This window comes from Ailuropoda melanoleuca, chromosome 9 (genome assembly GCF_002007445.2).
Source record: "Ailuropoda melanoleuca isolate Jingjing chromosome 9, ASM200744v2, whole genome shotgun sequence".
In the NCBI taxonomy this organism is placed as follows: Eukaryota; Metazoa; Chordata; class Mammalia; order Carnivora; family Ursidae; genus Ailuropoda; species Ailuropoda melanoleuca.
The window spans coordinates 17077526-17083823 of record NC_048226.1 but is presented as its reverse complement, the minus strand read 5'-3'; positions in this window follow the sequence as shown (position 1 = coordinate 17083823).

The following is a 6298-nucleotide window of genomic DNA, read 5'->3' as shown; positions in this document are numbered from 1 at the left end:
GGGGGCGGGAGCCGGCGCGCCGCGGCACTTAGCGGACGGGGCGGGCGGGAGTGGGCGCGGGCCACGGCCTCCAACCAATCAGAGCGCGGCCCGGCGCGGCCACAGCGGCCGCACGGCGCCCCCTGCCGGAATGACAGAGGCCCCGCGCGGGCTCCGGGCCCCGGAACCGGGAGGCCCCGAGTCCCTGTCCCCGGCAGTCGGATAACAGCCTGGAGCGTGGATCGCTCGCTGGGCAGGGATCAGAGAAGGGATGCTAGGGACAGGTCCCAGCGGCTGCCCCGACACGCGCACCTGGAGCACCCGATGTCCTGGCGCTGATGGAAAGAAATGGAAGCCGCCACTAAGTGAGATAGAGCTGGTCGCTTATGGGGAGATTTCTCATCCGCGGTCCTGAAAATCGGAGGCCTTTCTATTTTTAAAAAATTATATATATACACATAATATACATATATAAATCTAACACACACACATATACATACACATACGTAGATGCGCATTCGTCTATTTTAACTTAATACATAAATACCTATTCATTTGCCAGTGTTTCAACGTACAGACAAGACTTCTTTTGATGTGGGTTGTCTCGAGTTCCACGTCTGCCCTATACAAACTACCCGTAAAGGACATAGTCTACACTTTCCAATATCAGTTTCTTTCTTTCAGAGTGAGAACTAAAAGAGATTGCAAAGTTCTCCAAGTGCAGAATTTTCCTAGACACCTCTTATCTCCCCAAACTTTTACAGTTATCACCACTACACCTCATGTGACAGCTGTCTTTTTTCCAACATCGTGCCTCAACTTAACTGTCACGGAAACCCCAGCTCTCTTTTGCATGCTTGTGTTTCATTAGTTTTCATGGCAGTTATTCAAGTTACAAATGACAACCAGTCCCAGTGGCATTGAGGGGCATGAGAACACACACACGTGGCCCTTGGTTGGAGGACACCTGGACTGGTGGGGACAGAAGTGCTTAGAGGAGGCCTGGAGAGTCCCCCACTGATGGCATGTATTTTGCAGTTGGCATGAAAAGGTGGGTTAGTCAGCAAGTTGGTCCAGGGAAGGTCCCTTGAGACAGCTTCCAGGCTCTCCTTGCAACAGCCATGAGCCTCCAAACACAAATGGAGAAGTGACCCTTCGTTTTTCTAAAGAACTCATAGCACAAACCCCATTCTGCAGATGGTAGAAGTGAGTGTCTTTCAATTTAGAATTCCTCCCCCTTTCTGTCAGGGCTAAGTTGGGGGAGGAGAGGGAGGGGCCAATGCATGGGGCCCGGACTCTGGACCCCTGTTATTGCTCGTCCTTCTCCCTTTCACCCAGGCGCACATCACACCCGGCCCTTGCTTGTCAGGCCACACAGCTCCTGTGGTGTCATCACACAGACCCATCTGGGGGATCCCATCAGTAACCAGCATCTTTTCTGGACCACCCTGGGACACCAGGAGTCTGTGAGGAAGCTCAAGCTCGCACGGTTGCCTGGACTCAGCAGATAGCCATTTATTTCCAATTCTTCAAGCTGCCAGGCTAGCAGGGGTTCCACTGGCCCACTTCTCCTGGCTTGGCAGGGTAGGAGGGCCTTCTCAGGGACTGGTGAGTCTTCCAGCAAGGTTTTCCTTGCCCCAGTGCCCACCAGGGTCTTAGATTTTGAAAGTCAAAACTTTCCCCCTACTTCTGCTGTAAATCCTGTCCCCGCTATAAGGTACAGCAGCTCAGTTCGGGAAAGAGGTATACGGCACCAGGAAATAACAAGAGAAAAGCAAGAGTACCACTGGTTCATCCCTCAAAATAATGTCCTGCTGCATCATACTTAATTCTCACAAAACTAGCTCAGAGAAGTTGAGCAGCATGGCTAAGGACACACAGTCCCTAAGTTGGGGAACAGAAGTATTAAGAAGTTGTGACCACAGGAGCAAACTTGAGCAGGCAGGGTCCAGCCAGGAAACAGAGGAGTCCTCAAAGGGAAGGAAATGATTGGGATGTAGTGAGAAGACTATTAACAGAGGGGTAGATGGGATGCGGAAGCATCCGGAATTAGCAAGAGCTAGAACCCAAAAAGCCATTAGCACCCTAGGGGCAGAAGGAGGGGAAAGTGTTGGCTGACCCTGAAGGAGCCTGGAGCTCTGGAAGGGGGGCCCCTAGAGAGCAGGAGCTGCAGAATGCATCCCAGGAGGGAGCAGGTGAAGAAAAGCCAAAACCTTCTCTCTTCCTCCCCTCCCATCTCCTGCTGGTGCCTCTCATTGTGGAACCAGAAGTCACTGGGGCCTCGCAGTGGTGTGCCGGGGCCAGGTCCCACCGGCTTGTGAGAGCCAAATGTTAAATGTTTAGGAATTTTGCGAGCCAGTTAAACATAGCCATTGTTAAAAATAAAAATAGTTTACCGCGCACCTTGAAGGAGAGCGGCAATTTCCCAGACCTCCCGGCAGGGGGCGCTGCATGAAGATGGAGCGCTTAGAAAGGGCTCCAGGGACGCTTCTGGCAAAGGTCCCCTTCTCCAGTCTGTGTTAAGAGGAGCTGTGGACCGGAGGCTGAGGGGACACCCAAGCAGAATTTCAGGGAATGCCCTAGAAACGAGGGCGGGGGCGGGGGGGGGGGCTTGCGTAGGGCTTGGGAAGTGGGAAAAGCAGGCGTTTTCTCTACTTGGAGGACCGGAACAGGGCCCCGGAAACCGTGGGTCTCCCAAGCAAGGTGGAAAAATTAGGGGAGGAGAATTAAGGGATTTCCCTAAAATAGTCCATTCCACCCCCAATCCATTGCCAGAGAGGAGGCAGAAAGCCAAAACAGAAATGGCCTCCAGGTGCGTTGTAAGGGTTGAAGAGGAAGAAAAAAACGGGGGCAGGGGGGAGTCCTAAGGAATGGCAGAGCGGGAGGCTGAGGGAAGTTGGGGTTCCCAGGAGACAAGAAATGTTTCCCTAAGGTGAGGGATGGGGAGGAGCAATGGAGGGGAGCGGCGGAAGCACAGTAGTTCCTAGAAAGCTTCTAGAGAGGGAAGCCTTGTACCCCGTTCTGAGCAGAGCCCCGGGGAGACAGAAAATTCCAGCTATATTGTGAACTCCAAGAGCAGGGACCTTGTGCCCAACTCCCCAGGTGTTCCTTTGCAGGGGATGGCAGGCCTGAGGGGAAGGGCTGCAGTCACGGCCAGGAAAGCTTTGGAGGTGCCCACCGCCAGCGTGAGTGAGGCCAGGAGCCAGAGCACCACCCAGAAGTAGCAGAGGACCTGAGGGAGCCATTCAGACAGAGAAGGGGTAACTCCAGCAGGGCCACAACCAGCCTGAAGATGCCTTTTGTACAAATTAGAAAAAGGTGAATGAAAGAGTCAGAGGTACATGGCCGGGCAAATGAATAGTCCTTTGGTGCAAAGAAAACCTATCCTCTCCTCAGGGTAGAAATGGTCCCGCACTTACATCCACAGCTTAGCAAGCACAGCACAGACTGGATTTCATTTCCACTCACCCCATTGGCCATGTATGTTTGTGCAGTGTACAACCTACTCAACTGTCCATGGCAGCCCACTGCCCCAGCCTCTGCCTATGTGGATGAAGACCAAGGCCTCTATGGTGTGGAGTGGAAAGCTGGTGGGTGCCAGCACAGACAGCTGACACAAGGACCAGGTAGGCCCCAACCTCGGTGCCTTGACACTGGTTAAGTCCTCAGCAAGTCTGGTGCAGCCCTGATAGAGGCTGAGTTTTCATCACCCTGGTGGGAATTGGGGCCCTAAATAGAAATCAGGTTGAAATATAGAAAAAAAATAACAAACAAAACAGATCTGTTGCTGTTATTCCCTGCACACCCAAGTTTGGTCTGGGGGGCACACTTGCCACCCTGCAGGTTTGGCTAGGTAGCAAAAGAAGCACGTGGGGTGGGGGAAATGCAGCGGGGCTGGGCTGGGCATAGGGGTGCAGAGTAGACTGAACTGCTTCATGTCCTGGCTCTTACTACCAGCATGACCTTGGACACCACCACCTCTCCAAGCCCATTTCCTTATCCATGTCACCGTGAAGACAGAATAGCTCATGGAGAGCCCCTGGGCTGGATGAGCTAGTCCTTGCATTAGCCCCTACCGTGTGCCAGGCACAGTCCTGTGGCTCTATGTGGATTAACTCATATCAGCAGCACAGCAACCTATGAAGTAGGTAGTAGCAACTCTATTTTAACTAAGCCACAGAGCATTCCACTTTGCCCAAAGCCATGCAAATAAAAAGCAGCAGGATTCGAACCCCTCCCTGCCCTACCCATTCCACTAGACTGCCTATTAAATATACTGGGTGTCACTTGTCACACGGTGCCTGGCACACAGCACCCGGAAAATATCGGTCGTCCTCCTGGGCCATGTCCTGACGCCCAGGAATGACACAGAAGTTCATAGCCAGGGGTGTGTCTCAGGGAGTCCAGGAAGAGATGCCCAGGACCCAGGGGCCAATGCAGGGAACAGACAGCTCAGCAGAGCCCATGGCTGAATGGGGCTAGGGGCAGGAGAGCAGGCACCGCCTAGTCTTTGAACCTTCCAGACTCCATTTCTTCATTTGTAGGGTGAGGATACCTCTTCCTTCACAGGATCGCTACAGACGCTAGATAAGAGAGCATAAGGGCCTTCCGGACGCGGTGTCTTTACGCCCCACAAAACCCGACTTGACTCCAGCCACTCCTGCTTGGAGCCCAGAGTGTCCCCCACTCTGTCACGGCTCTCTGGCTATTTCAAGAGGGCAGGTCATCTGTTTATCACTGTTTCATAGGAACCCAGCAGGTGTTTATTGGAGATACATATAGGCTGCCTTTTTAAAAGGTGCAAAAATAGCATTTGTCATATGAAAAAAATGTGCAGTAACTTAAGCTGCATATTTGGAAAGTCATGCCATATACATTACAGACGAACTTGGGATGGGCCCCAAGTGGCAAAGAGACCTCTCCTGGCTAATCTTCCCAAGAGAGACAAGACTCACATTTCACCCTAAGAACTAAAAAAAGAAAAATCTGCTCTCAAAGAGGGAGAGCACGTTTGCTATTACTGCCCTTACAAACACATTCTCCGCGGAGTTCGTTCGTGGTGGCCGTGGTCAGATCATTCAAAAGCTAGTCAGCCCTTTTTCTGTGCTGGAGGCTGGGCTGGGCCCTGGGGACACAGAGCAGAGGGAGACACAGCCCCTTTGCTCATGGACTCATGGTGTGGGGAGTGCAGAGGCTTGGAGAAGGATGCTGTCTTTCCCTGGGGCCCCTGTTAGCAGATGTTTCCTCTGCTTGGCGGCAACCGCCAGTCATCAGCAAGACTTCTCTTTGTCTTCCCCCTGATGCTCCAATCCAATCTCATGATCTTAAATCCCAACCGCACGCCCATGACCCTCAAATGTACGACTCCGTCTCAGATTGCTCTTCTGAGCCTGCTGTGTCTTGGGTCAGGACTGTGTGTGTGACATGACCCCCAGAGGTCCCTGCTCTAACAGGAGATCCATAACGGTGCTTGGGGTACCTGAATATCAGTGGTACTTGGGCGCTGGCTGTGGGTACTCAACCACTTGGAAATAAGTGACATCCCCTTTCTCCAGGACAAACGGCTGTGATCCCTTGGGAGCAGGCCCAGGGGAACACAACTGTATTTACTTGCCACGGAGTTTGCCAGGTCCTGCCTTCGCCGGATGGGTTCTGGGTCTGAGAACTGACTCAGGACTGGATATTGGGCCATGACTTACCATACGGAAATTGGGTGGTGACTTGGCATAGGGGTGGCTTTGATTACGTATTTATTAGTGATGTTTTGTCAGCAGCCCCATTTATCTTTCCCCTAGGAACACCGTGTTCTGTGAATCACCTCTGTAGACCCCTTAGGTCATCTCCCCTCCCCCCAACTGCCATTCCAACGTTGCAGCTCATTACGGTAATCGTACTCATCTTGCTGCCCTCCGCTAGGCCTGTGTCCTCAGTGTGTCAGTGGTGCCTGGATTAACACCAACAGCATCACCTAGGAACATTTGAGAAACATACATTCTCCAGCCCCAAACCCAGACCTACTGACTCAAATTCTCTGTATTTTGAGAAGCCCTCCTGTTGATTGTAATTCATGCTAAAGTTTGAGCACTGCTGCTGCTTATTGTCCCCCCCAGAGAAGCCACATCTGTATCTTCTACCGTTTGTCTGTCCTCCTGCAGAAGACGGCCACCAAGGAGCTTCTCGGCTCCTTGCCCCTCACCTGTGTGTGCCTTTCCACTTTGCTGGGTGGAGTGTTCACGCAGCCTCAAAGGAACGTGGCTAGCCTAGTGGGTTTCTGGTCTTATGTCCCCTTCTGCTATCTTCTGTGTCCTTCCTCCAGTTT